The sequence below is a fragment of the Panthera pardus genome, unplaced genomic scaffold (assembly GCF_024362965.1).
Source record: "Panthera pardus isolate Hobbes unplaced genomic scaffold, ASM2436296v1 HiC_scaffold_16, whole genome shotgun sequence".
NCBI classification, from domain to species: domain Eukaryota; kingdom Metazoa; phylum Chordata; class Mammalia; order Carnivora; family Felidae; genus Panthera; species Panthera pardus.
Window position 1 is genome coordinate 87,809,748 of NW_026526721.1, and position 14,642 is coordinate 87,824,389.

Sequence of the window (14,642 nt, forward strand, 5' to 3'; positions counted from 1 at the left end):
CATTTTAATCTCATTAGAGCAAGATTCTTATAAAGCCAAGAGATGGGATTCAGCCGTGGCTCCCAATTTCGCCAATTGCACAAAGCCTCACACTGACAGAGCCAGCTTCTTGAAACGCCTTGAATAACCTCGTGGCTCACGGTCACCAAGATGCCTCCCAATACTGCATATTCTGTAAAGGGCTGAGTACCATTTCTCTGTGTTTTACCTTTCCACGCCACAAGAGAAGTTGAAACCTTTCAAGTTATAATGTGTATGTTCCCCATGCACAGCGCTGGAAGATATTATGTGCTAATTGTTTGTTGCTTTACAGCAAAGCAGGCCCACTGAGAAGCTGGCCCTTTTATGATATTTGTAGAGCTGCATTTCCCAAGAAGCAAAGTTCAACAGGAAAAAAAAAAAAAAAACCCGATCAGAAACCCTTTCTTCGCCAGATAAGAAACATTGCTGACACCCTATTTAATGAAAACTTTCAACTGCTTCTTTTCCATCTTTATTTCCCCCTCTAAGGTTCAGCTTATTGGCTCATTATGCTCAGGGAACATGAAGGATGACGAGGACATGGAATTCTGGCTCAGCACTTTGGGAACCCAGCCCCCACTGGCTCAGCCTTCCTCCCTTCCTCCTCTCTCCCTCCCCCTCTTGCTGCTGCTCTCCCCTCTTCCCCCAGCTCTCCCGCCTCCTGCTGTAGATCTCTTTCTGCTGCCTGGCAACCGCTCCACAGGCAATGTCACACAGGATTGCTTATTACAGCTTCAGAGAAATAAACAGGAGGGGAAAAATTCTCGCTGTTACATTAGAACAGTTATGTACAAATGTACCAAAGCCAGGTAATTCCAGGAGTGATGTTATGGTAGAGTTTTGCACCACGGTGCCTAGGTAGGTCTACCCTTACATGGGTAGAGAGAAGGGTGAGGGGTGGGGAATAAAAAGAGAATTTTTACATGGCTTTTAGCCACCAGTGTATTAAATATATCCATTCTGTTGGCATAGACGTCAAATATAACTATTTCTGGGCTTTAAGGACTGTAGCAAGATATTTTGCAGTTGTCATTTGCAAAGTGCACTGTGCATATGAAGAGCACAATTCTAATGCTTATCATTATAATCTTGACTTTTAAAATGATTGCGTAGGTGGCCTTAACAAGACTTAAGGGCATCTCATCTAGTATCTGTGAAGTGAGTCAGGACCTATCTTTCCTTCAATATAGTTTATTTGCTATTATGAGGGTCTTGTGTTCTTTTAAACATTCACTTGGGCATTGCTTCCAGTAACTGGCAGGGATTGAGCACATTCTTTGTAACCAACACCGGATACAATGGTGAGAAGAGGAGACCCGGTGGCCCTCCCAGGGATCACACCATCACAGGGAGGACCGACAATTAAACAAATCACTGCAATAAATTCTGCTAAAGGATAAAAGGCGAGAGGGGATAAAAAATGGAAAGTCTGTTCCATTTTCCACTCAGGATTCTATGCCTCCCTGTGACAGGAATAGTTCTATATCAGGATTTCCTTTTGTGTCCTATCTATTTAGCCAGGCAATGGAAGGAAACCCGTTTCTTTCTAACTTGGTTTCCTGAGCATGATATCCAAATAGCATAAACACTGTTTGAAGTGTGTCTTATCTAGAAATCTGAACTCACCTTTAACTTGATTGTTAAATCCTTTCATGTTCCAGGTCCTTATCCTTGTTGGCCTGAAAACTGGGAGTGACACTGGCCTATTTGCTGGGACTAGTGAACTGTAAATCATAACTAAGACCTCATTCCTCTCCCATTCCTCTTGCCCACAAATCAGTCTTAAAGGCATGGGTGTCCCCAGTGCAAATCACACCTGCCCCAGGCAGTTTCTGAAGAACTCTAGTCTCATTTAGGAAAATTTCTGCTCCCCTCCTAACCTTCTTTTGTCCTCCTGTTCTTGTCTTCTTGGTCTTCTGGTTTATTTGGCTCTGTCTCTGCTTCCTTACCTATACTCCCCATGCGATCTTGCAACAGAATTCCAAAAGGTTTTTGTTTTCAACTTACCTCTCACCTGGGCTCCCCGATAGTTGACAGATGCCTCACATGACTAAGATGTGCTCTTTGGGAACCCAGCACCGGCACCTAAGTGACAAAATTTGGTTCTCAATTTGAGGTAAATCACATAGGTACGGATCTATTTTTCTCAAAATTATGAAAGGAATCACAAAACCCACAATCCGGTATTTCTGAAAACTGTTTAAGGAGCAGTTACATCAACATCACCTGGGGCTTGTCAACAAATCAAGATTTAGAACTGAATACCAGATTTACCAGCCAGTTTCCCTAGCTGATTACTATGAACATTAATGTTTAAGCCTCATGGCCATGATCATTTAGAGATTTGGACAAAAAAAATAGGCCTTTTCAGGTGACTAAGTGACAATATAAATCCAAATTTTTAGCAATACCAACAGCTTTTGTTTTAGTTTGGTTTTTTGCTATTGTTAAATCACATCCACCCAGACTTTTAGGAAGGGTTTCTCTGTAAGAATATGGGTATATCCTTTTTGAAATTAGTGGACCACTAATATAAAAACAAACAAACAAATAGCACAATTCATAAAGAACAATAAAACAAGTCACATGATGGATTAGATTATCTTATTTACCGAGGACTTCTGACAGGTTACTCATTTATTCATCAGATATTACTAAGTGACTATCATATGTCAGTCACCATTCCAAATGTTGGAGACACAGGACATTTTGTCTGAACAAGATAGGCAAAGTCACTGTCCTCACTGAGCTTCCATTCTAGTAGAGGAGGCAAGCAACGGACTGCTTAAAAAATAATGAAATATGTCCAAGCAGTAATGGTGCCATGAAGAAAAGTAAAATAGCATGTGGAGTTTGAGATTAACTGGAGACTTGGGGGGAGAGGCAGTTTCAAAGGGGGAAACTTCTCTGAGATGATACTTCAGTAAGGACCAGGATGATGTAAAGGAGGAGCCATGTGGAAATCAGAGGAAAGAGTGTTCCAGGCAGAGAAAGAAGCAAGTACCAGGCCATGAGGCAGGGTTGGCCTTTATGTGTTTGGAGGGAAGCAAGTGGGCTAGGGTGGCTGCAGCCCAGTGAGTGAAGGGAAAGTGGCAACGGATGGGGGGTGGGAGGGCATGCGGACTTTGTAGGCCATGGTCAGGAAGTTTGTGTTTTCTTCGACTTCTAATGGGAAGCTATTTTAGAGTTTTGACCAGGAAGTTATGTCATCTTATATGCATCTATGCTTTAAATCATTCAGGTGTACAGACTGTAGAGGGGAAAGACTGAAGCTAGAAACCAGCCTGAGGTTTCTTCAGTAGTTAATGGCAAGAGATGATGGTAGTTTGGTTGAGAGTCCTATCACTGGAGACAGAAGGGAGCAACTTCAGGATATATTTCAGAGAAAGTGATGGTAGCACTTGTACTATATATGGAAAAGGAAGGAAATAAAGAAACCAAGGATGCCCCTATGATATTGGCTTGACCAACTGGTTGAATGGTAGCAGATTTTATTGAAATGGGAAGCCTGGAGGAAATGTACTTTAAAAAAAAAAAAAAAGTTTATTTATTTTGAGAGAGAGAGGAGAGAGAAACCCAAGCAGGGTCCACACCCAGTGTGGAGCCCGACACAGGGCTCCATCCCATGACCCCAAGATCATAACCTGAGCAAAACTCAAGAGTTGGACACTTAACTGACTGAGCCACCCTGGCACCCTAAGTGGAAGTGTACTTTTGGAGAAATCATAAAAAGTTCTCTTTTTGTTGTAGTAAGTCTATAAAACCTTACAGATTTTCAGTCAAGATGTTGAATAAGGAGTATAATAATCTGGAGCTCAGAACTCCAAAATGGAAAGAAAAAAATGAGATGTTTTGGATATGTAGTTCTGAAGAGATGTGGAGTCCCAAGGAGCAAATGTCCCTAGAGAGGAGAAGCTGGAGAATTGAACACGAAAACACTTAGTGTTAGAGGACTTAGTGTCCTCTAAACATTTAGAGGAGAGAGGAGGGGGTCAATGAAGGAGGCTGAAAAGGAAAGAAAGTGGGTGTGGCATCCTAGAAACCAAAGGAATGTTCAAGCATAGAACTTGCATCATGGTGTATAGTGACAGAGATGGCTGTTCAGCAGCATGAAAGGAGGCTCAGTGCCAAAGTAATAAGTATATTTGGATGTTAATGATTTGTATTTTTGTGCTTTAATAAATAAAAGAGATGTGAAAGTTACAAGTGAGCTCTCCTCCAGGACCTCCAAAATGGAGAAAGCAACTGTTGACAACATCCTGACACACAGTTACGTAAAATGACATTCTCCTTAAGGAAAGGAGACATGTTCAAAAGCTAGTGGGTTTCTTTTTTTTATAAACTTCCTTTAGCAGCAAATCAACATCACCAAACGGCTGATTGAAAGGGCAGAATAAAATACGCTGATTATATCTGCTAGAACTTGGCATTTGGGAGAGGAAAGGTTAGGGTTTAATAAGTGGTAACTGAAAGCTAACATTCTTAGATTTCCAGTAGGTTTTACAGCAACTGAAGGCACACAGAAAAGAGGAGTTGGGAGAGCGAAAGACATATTTCAAGCTGTGGTGAACTGTGTTTTTCTATGTGCTCACTAGCTCAGAGACTGTACAGAAATAATGATACCCTGACTAGACAGGAAAGGAAATTGCTGCCCTGTTTAGTATTTATTGAGTGCCCAGAATGGGAGGCATTGAGGGCACTTACAAATTAGGTGACTAGAAAGTTGTGGGACTGATCCACATTTCATCTGTGGTCAAACCTTGTGTGATTTCTTCTCCATAAGTTTAGTTTATAAGGCATCTAAAAATATGTGTCTCACAGACTGCTTTTATATCCATATGAACAAGTCTTTCTCATACATAGTATTGATCACTATTATGATTAATTTTGACTTTTGTTGACATTTAATTTAGTTCATTCATGTTTTTAAAAAACGTGTTAGGAGGTTTGAAGTTAATTCCACAAAGAAGGCCAACTGCTGGCCAAACATTTTCCTGGGGGCTATTTTTTTCTTTTTTCAATCTATCTACTTGGATTTTTAGAAAGGACTTTCTCCTTAAGAGTATAAAGATATCTATTTTAAGTGAGCAGACCACTAACTTACAGAATCAATAATAAGAATTCATGGAGCACCTGGGTGGCTCAGTCAGTTAAGCACCCAACTTTGGCTCAGGTCATGATCTCGTGGTTCGTGAGTTTGAGACTTGCGTCCGGCTCTGTGGTGACAGCTCAGAGCCTAGAGCCTGCTTTGGATTCTGTGTCTCCCTCTTCTCTCGGCCTCTCCCCCACTCATGCTCTGTGTCTCTCTCAAAAAAAAAATGAACATTAAAAAAAAATTTTAAATAAAAATTTACTTCATGGGAAAGGAAGCCACAAAAATAAGGGAGAGTCTATAATGGCAGGTTGAAAGAACAGACCAAACTGAATTGCAGCTGTGAAGGGATCAGATGTTTAGTAAAGTTGATCTCTTCCTTTTTCTGATTTATCCTCTTTACAATTTAGGATCCTTTACAGTGATATGCCTGTACTGGATTAATCTGCACTTTTTTTGAAGTTACAGGAAACATGCGATTATCCTCACTAATGAAAGGGAAGAAAAGTACAGGCAATCCAAAATGGTGGCATACTCCCTGAATTATGGCCAGTTGGCTGTAGGATGTGTTTTGTACTTAAGTTTGGATATGGGTGTGTCTGATTTTCTGGGAATTTACTTCAAAGGGAAGAATGAAATGACACAGTGAAAACTTGGCTTTCTTTGAGCTGGGAAACTCTCCAGTTTTCCTATCCTAACCCCGTTCATTCAGGAAACAGACATGACCTTGCTCAAAGATCTTTCTGAACAAAAAAACTGTGCACTGATCCTTTGTATTTCAAAGGGCTTCCTCACAGAGATATGAGTTGCCTTAAAGCCACAGCAATAATTAAGCTAAGTGTTTGATAGTGGTTCTTCTGGGGCAGTTGAGTGGACAGACAGATACCAAGCTATCTGCTAGATGGGGCTGAGGGTGAACTGCAGCAAGCTTGTCTTGCAAAGCACTATAGTATTTGTGATAAGCTCAGGTTTATATATAGATTATTTCTCTTATGGACTCTGAAATCATTAGCAAAATACTTAACATGCCCAGTTTCTCCATCTATAAAATGGTACCCTGTGGGCTTGTTATGAAGATTAAATGAGCTAATACTCAGTTCTTGGCTCCACACCAGGTACATAGTAAGTGATCAAAAGCACATTAGCGATTACTAGAGTCTGTGGACTGAACTTAAAAATGCCTTTCACCCAGAAATGTCTTGTTTTTTTGCAACTATATTCAGCTGCAGTTGTGTTTAGTAAAATGCAATGTCACCTAAAAATATTAATAAATTCATGTATTCAGCAAGGAAATATTAAACAACTACCAGATACTAGGTATCCTTATTCATTCATTCATTCATTCATTCATTTTTGTCATTTATGTATTTTTTCAATCAACTGCTACTGAATGAAAAACTACCATCATGTGAAAGCCCGTGCAATCTATGACACTATAAGTTGTCATGAATAACAACTATAAGTAATGTAAGAAAAAAAAAAAAAAAAACTGGATCCTAAGTGGAGGTGGGGCAAAAGGGAATAGAAAATTCAATTTTGAGACAGATGGGACATTTGAATTTGATTTACATAAGAAAAGCTATTAGGTAATTATTGTTGCTACTTTTTTTTTTTTTTTTTTTTTTTTTTTTAGTTGTGATAAAGGTATTACAGTGATGTTGGAGAATGGTACACTTAGGAGATTCATGCTGAAATACTTAAGAGTAAAGTGTCATGATGTCTGCAAATTACTTTTAAATGTTTCATGAAAATAGAAACAAATGGGAAAATATTAACAATTTTTAAATATAGGTAAGAGATGTATAACTGATCATTGTATTATTCTTTTATCTCTCTTTATATATGAAGGTTTTCTTAATAAAATTGGGGCAAGGGAGAGGCAAAAATATGGTTCACATACATTTTTAAAAAATTCTATATGGACATAGAATAATCTATTCCAAGTAACTCAGTTCAGAGGAGAAAGCTGAGGCCTGACCGGTTAAGTGACTTATCCAGATAACTGGAAAATGTCAGAGCCAGGTCACTTTCCAGCAGAGCATGTGGTAGTACTCAGCTATCTACACTTCTCCTTCTACCCTGGTGAAAGTTTCAGAAACAGTGCCTGCAACCACAAGAGAGACAAAGTAACAGAGTGCAAATGGATCAATGAAAATCTATTCACACTAATGGAGAAACAAGTAAGAATCCTCCTGTGATGGGAAGGCAGTAGTGTCATTTTCTTCTAATTATAAAGGCCAACAGAACTTTCTTTACCATAATGGAAAATAGTAGCTATTGGGTGCTGAAAGGAAGTTAGTTTCACAGGAAAATGCCTCCAAATATTCCAACATTATCAACACTAAAATTAATTATATTCATTTCATCTTATCATGCAGCAAAACATCCAACTGAAATTATAACTGATGTCAGAAGTCAAGAGATAAGTTTTTATGATTGAAACCTAATGACTTTTGTTATTGCAAATGATGATATTTTTCTAGAAGATAGCCAGGGAATTTCAAAGCATTGGTGGGGAATGTTTCTGACTTTTCATAAGTATAAATATAGAACAGCAGCCATTGTCTATAACTCAACTAGAAAGAACTTTCAAGAAACCACAATGGAATAATGGACACATTGAACTTTTAGGATTGGAAAGACAAATTATAATACTCATATTTAGTAAGTCAGGCATAATTCCATGAGGTTAACAATGCATTTTATGTAATCTTCCACGACTTTAAGGCTAGAGGCCAATAGTTTTCAGCTACACATACAATTTTACAATGCTGCACATCCTTTTTCATTCCACCCACTTGACGCAACAGTTGTAATTTGGCCTTTTCCCCATTCCTCTCACGTTCAGGGTCTTCTGTTTAGCTTGCAAAGTAAAACTTGGATCTAGGCTATGGGGTACCATATTATTGTGCAAAATTCAAGTTCCCAAATCATCAAAGACACAGACATAGTCCCTATATTGTATGCAAACAAGTGGCAGCAAAAAACAAAATGTGTGTCTCACCGTGTGCCAAAGGAAGAGCTCACACAACTCCATACTAGTCATGGTCTTCACTATCTCCTCCCTGAACTCAAGGTTACATCTACAATCTGCATCTCTTAAAAATGATACCTACACATATCTGTATCTATCTACACACACACACACACACACACACACACACACGCATATGCACAGATACTGACACAGACATACACTCACAGATACACACACACACACACACACACACACACACACACACACACATTTTTACCTCTGTGGCAACAAGGAAAAAATGTCTTCTCCGTTTTCTGTAGTAAACTATGTCCATCTTGCCACAACATTCATGCAACTGGTCTCATGTCATATACAGATTTCCCCTGGGTTTGTGCCGTTGTGCTGAATGTGGGTCATTAGAAAATAACCACAAATCCAGATCTTGCAAAGTAGAAGGGGCGTCTTTGATTCTATTTTTAGTTGATTAGTCAGTGGTGTTTGGGTGAGATAGATCCCCCCGCCCCCGAGGACTTTAATTTTACATAATGTAAGTTTGCATCCCAAACAATTCACATAAAAATACAAAAGCACTGTCTCATTTTTGTCTCATATTAGTTACTATTTCAAGATATTTTACACTAAACAAACAAAAAGCAGCCTTTCAAACACAGTTCATTAAAAATGTGTCTACAGAGTAGTATGATTAAAATTAAATACATCATATACCATTTCCCATTCTATCGAACAAAATGAGAAAAACTTCCATTTTTAATCACTCACTGTAGAATACCTATTATACAGAGGGGCGCCTGGTTGGCTCAGTCAGTTAAGCATCTGACTTTGGCTCAGGTCATAATCTCCCAGCCCATGAGTTTGAGCCTTGCATTGGGCTCTGTGCTGACAGCTCAGTCTGGAGCCTGCTTCAGATTCTGTATCTCCCCCTCTCTCTCTACCTCTCCACCCCCTTCTCTCAAAAATAAATAAAACATTAAGTTTTTTTTTAAAAAAGAATGCATATTATACAGAAATGGGGGAACAAGGGCATGCTTTCTGGAAAGAGCTAGAGCTAAACATGGGTATTTTGGCTAGCAGTACAATCCTGCATAATGCTGCATTCTTCAGTGTGTCAGCAGTTCAAAGCAATACTCTGTTCTTTGGATCACTTATCCATTATTACTTCAGACAATGAGTATCTGATACAAAATAAAAGTGATGGATGCAGAGTGAACTGGCGAGTGTGTTCTGAGTAAGAACAAACGGGAACAACACTGTGGTTCACTGCCTAATGAAATTACTTTTGGGTATTTAAATACATCTTACATTATGTTATGCATGGATTGTTGACCTGAATTCTGGAAATCAGCCCTGGAAAATTAACTGTTTCTACCCCATGAAAACATTATTTAAATCTCCTTCATTGCATATTGGAAACAATTATTAAAGTTCCTCATATTTGCACTTGAGGCATCAATATGTTAGAGTCATCATTTTAAAATTCATCTGGCATTCATTTTTCTTCCCCCCACCCCACTTTTTTTTTAAATAAAAAGGGCAGAGAACAAGGATGGAAAGAGCAAATATATGTCTTCCAAGATACTGCATAATAAACATTCCTGTTTGAATCTGAAATCATGAATTTCGGACCAGAAAATGATTCATCATTTCTTGAAAAAACAATTTTTTGTAGACGTATGCTCTTCTTGGCATCTGATTACCTACCTGTCTCCTGTAGCTAAAGCCATGAAACTCTCTGACTTGGCATAACATTCGTGCTCATAACCCCATGTTGTCAAGGAGTAACGTGCTCTGTAATATTCTCCTCATCTGTCCAAAATCAAGTTTGATCATTTCACTCCTCTACTAAACCATTCTCAGTCTTTATCCCCCACATACGTCGTTCCTACATAACAAAGATCCAACTCTGCAGTTTTATATCAAAGTTCTACGATTCCAGAGCTCTGTATGAAGATCCATTTTCTCAGGAAAAAGAAACTTCTATTTAGCTCAGTTCTCATCTTTATCTAAACAATATTCTAGTGGATTTGTGGACTGGTTATAAACAGTAAAAAAGTAAGTAGAATTTTGGTGAATAATTCATTGTGTGGAAGCTGGATTTTTGGGAGACTTCTCAGTACTTTACTTTTAACAAACTATCAATTCTTTTCCAGGAACCCCTGTATTCTTAGAGGATTGAGATTTGGGGAAAGCAAGGTATAAAATGCAGAGTAAAATTCCTCTGGATTATAGTGAGTTGTTAGGATTTACTCTCTCAAAAGGTATGCATCACTTTCAAAACTCATTTCACTGTCAGACTTTGGGACATTATCTGTCAAGCCTACAGACACATATTTCAATAAGTCTCTTATATTTGGATACCAGTACCTTGCAACTTATTCTGAAAGAATAGATATTAAAGCTATTTTTTCAAAAATAAAAGGGCAAGTTTACATCTTTTATTTATTCAATGAATGTTCTACAGGAAAAATTTACTAAAAGTTTCAAAAAATATATTAATAACAATGATCATAGTAATTAATCACTTTTAGAATGACCAATTAGAGCTCTAAGAGGTAACTTAAATTTGGGAATTACCATGACAAGGGAATCAATATGTGATGAATGTATTTCTACTTGCCAATTCAAAATAAATTTCCTCAAACAGATTAAAATTCTCAAGTGTCAAATTTGTTAAGTACATTCATCTCAAGAGATAAATTATAATTAAACTACTATTAAATGTCCAGCTTGTCTAGTGTGCTATTTAGAATGAAATATTTTGCCTCTAATGAGGAAAGGCTAGAGAAGTTTTGATAAATTTCTGTTTCAAGGATTTAAGTGCATTGCAGCTGAATTTCATATAATTCACCTATTAAGGTCTCGACATTCACGGTCCTAGGCTCTGGAAAATGAAGATTTGGGTTCTGGATAGAAAAGCTGACAGCTTTTCTGAGCCTGAATGTGTTTTGACAGTGAGGTCCCACAAGAGAGAGAAAGATACCAATGAATTGGGGGCCTGTAGAGAAAGAGGGAAGGAAGAAGGGATTTCCCAGTGGGTGACTATACTGAGAAGTGATTTAGGGGGAATGAATTAGCGAGGTACTCCAAGTGATATGTGTATAATAATCCTTCTCTGATAACTCAAATCTTTTGTAAAATTCTTATGTTTGGTGTGAGATAGTGAAGATGATTTGGAGAAACACATAGTCTGCTACTGAGAAGAAAGACATGGCATAACATAATTTATTGCCTATCTCTCTACTTGACCAATAGTTATTTGTGCTCAGGGACTATGTGTTTTATTGCTATAACCACGGTCTTTTACATGGTGCCTAGTCTATACAAGATGATTAATAAATATTAGTTGAATTGAACTAAATATGTAAATACATGAGGCTGGCAACCTGTAGGCTGTTTTCATTTTCTGTTTTTTTCTGAATGGGAGGTTCCTACTAACAGACATCAAGGAACGCCCTTATGTAGCAAATTTGAATGGTGTCAGCTAAAATATGCAGTGAATATATCTTTCCAGGCTCCAATTTCCTGTCAGCTTTTCAAAACAGACAGATTGTCTTTTTCATTCAGGAGAAGCAGGGGGAGGTGAGGAACAGACTTCACCCTGCCTGAACTGCTCACTCACCTTGTTGGATATTTGAGAACCACTGAATGGCTCAAGAGGTGCCACAAGAAAACAGTGTTGATCCTACTCTGCCTGGTTCCTGTAAAAGAAAAAAAAATACATATTTTTTTCTGAGCTCTCTTACCAAGTGTTAGGTTTAACATCTGGCACCAACAAACCTGCAAAAAGATAATAAAATGTGTTTGGGGACTTGCAGGCCCAGAGATGAGGATAATTTGTAGACCCAATTTCTAATAGTGCAGGGGGAAATGCTTTCATCTGAATCACTGATGTGATCAAATAAAAATGAGTGAATACTCGCCAATTGCTAAAGCAATTTATCTCTCCAAATGTATTCGAAATGTTAATTTTATCAGGGTGCAAGCTGCTAAAATGCAGCTAGTAGATCATTAAATTTCAATAGGGAATAGACTTCATATTTAACATAAACAGTCAAGTCATTTTGGCTGCCTGCATCTTGTGCCACATTTAGAAAGCCTTCTGTGTAACCATAGGAACGGTTTTGCTTAAGCACGGTTGCTTGTGTAAATCCAATTCATTCTGAATTAGCTGGAGAAAAAAAAGGGGGGGGGAGGGTTGCCTGATTTGTTTCTGTCCATTGCTTCCCAAGTTGCCTCTTAAAACATGCAAAGAGAAAATTAAAAATGATTTTTTTCTTTCCTCTTTTTGGAGAGTAGGGCAGGGATGAGATTGGGAGGCAGAATTCTTCTGACAACATTGGCATGATGGAGAATAAAAAATAATGAAGTGGTCTTCGATAGCTCAAAATCTTTGCTGCTTAATTAGGCACTTTTACCATTTGGAATATTTCCTATGCTTATCGCTTTCTTCATTTAGAGTAATCTTCCTTAATAGAAGTGATTTAGGAACACACTCTTCCTGGATATAATTTTACACATGGCATAAAATCCCAAAAGAAATTTATTGGTGTTAAGAAACTCTTCTTTTTGTTCTAGGGGATTTTAGAAGCTATCAGCCACGCACACCATATAGCGAATTAGATTAATCTTATTATTTTCCTTTCAACACCTAGATTGAAGCAGCTAATTGGAGGGAGATTTAGAGGAGAGGATATTTTCCCACATTGTGAACTGAGGAGAAAGCAGGTTTTGATAGGTTGACCCAGGGGGAATGTTTAAGGCAGCCAGAGGGAAGTGAGAAGATGGTGATTTTCCAGAGAAATAAGAGAGAGCTCTTTCTCCTGTGTGTCTTTCCCCTATCTGGAAAACTCTTTCAACATTGTTAACCCATTGGCATCCTTCTTATCTTCATGGCCCAGTTCAAATTTCATTGGCTCCAAGATACTTTCTCTGGCCTCTACCTCTCAGTAGCAATCATTGATTCCTTTATTAACTTACTGTGCATTGCAGATACTTCTGTGTAAGCCATAAATTCTTCCTCCTTACTTTACAAGTGCTTGTTTAATTACCTATCTCCCACCCCAGAGTATAAGTTATTGTGGATAAGGAATGCTTCTGCTTCTGCTTCTGCTTCTTCTATGCCACCTAAAGTCTGAGGCATTGCATTTAGTGATTCCTAAAGAAATGTTTTTGACTAATTATGAAAGGAAAGACTGAAAGGCATAGGGATGTCAAGGGCAGGCATAGCCTGTTTTATAGTTTTATCTTGCTTAGAGGTGGAAGGTGGTACTGCAGAGGATAATTATGGAAATTTGGAGGAAGAGAGGGAAAAGTAATGGGAAAGGGAAGGTTATTGAATTCATAAAATATGCCAGACATTGTAATATCAACCCAAAGAGGATACCTTTAGTGGGCTGAAAAATGTTCCCCACCCAAACATATACACATCCTAATCTATGGAAAATGTAAATGTTACCTGATTAGGAAATAGGGTCTTTGCAGATATGACTAAATTAAGGATCTTCAGATGGTGAGATTATTTTTTTAAGATTTTTAAAAAAGTAATCTCTACACCCAACATGGGGCTCAAACTTATAACCCTTAGATCAAGAGTTATATGCCCTTCCAACTGAGCCTGCCAGGAGCCCTGAAATTATTTTGAAAATCTGGATGAGTACTAAAAGCAATCACAAGTGTCTTTATAAGAAAGATGCCAAAGAGATCATATGGACAAAAGAAGAGAAAGCAAAGATTAGAGAGATGTGGTCACAAGCAATGGGGATGCCAATAGCCACAAGAAACTGGAAGATGCAAAAGAAAATTCTACCCGAGAGTCTCCATGGGGTGCATCATCCTGCCCACACCTTGGTTTTAGCCCAGTAATACTGACTTTGGACTTCTGGCTTCCGAACTCTGAGAGAATAAATTTCTGGGTTTACTAAGGCGTGGAGTTTGTACTAATTCGTTACAAAAGCCAGAAGAAACTAATACAATACCCCATAGAACCCCATTTATACAGGAAGAGAAAATCTAATTCAAGAAAGGTTCGGCAACTTCACCAAGTGTACATTAAAAATCATTGCTGGAGTTGGGACTCAAATCCAAGTTTGACCAACCTCAAAGCTGCTTAGACACTTTTTCTCATCCAGCATGTATCAAACTCCCTCCAAGCCAAATTGTTTTATTCAGTCAATATGACATTGGTCCATGAGCTGAGACACTACAAGTGGATTTCCTCCTGCAGCAAAATAGAAATGGAGATTTAAATTAGTTAATAATTTAGGTAAACCTCTAGGCTTCTCTCACAATTTTGTTTTTATTGGGATTTAATTCACATACAATACTATATTAGTTTCAAGAGCACAACATACTGATTCTACACTTGTGTGCATTGCAAAATGGTCACCATAAAAAGTCTAGTATCTGTGACCATACAAAATTAATACAATGTTATTGATTATATTCTCAATGTTACACATTCCCATGACATTTATTTTATAACCGGAAGTCTGTACTTCTTGATCCTCTTCACCCATTTCACTCTCCCAATCACTT

The 14,642-nt window shown here is 38.1% G+C and overlaps 1 long non-coding RNA gene across 1 annotated transcript; it reads right to left on the reverse strand.

Annotated features, from left to right (window-relative positions):
• Nucleotides 1–1,830: 1,830 nt before the first annotated feature.
• LOC109275327 (uncharacterized) lies at nucleotides 1,831–14,303 on the reverse strand. Its single transcript, XR_002084072.2, has 4 exons — nucleotides 14,204–14,303; nucleotides 11,728–11,806; nucleotides 5,126–5,325; nucleotides 1,831–2,106 (listed from the first exon to the last, which is right to left on the reverse strand). It is a non-coding gene; the product is annotated as an uncharacterized LOC109275327 (long non-coding RNA).
• Between the last annotated feature and the right edge of the window lie 339 nt (nucleotides 14,304–14,642).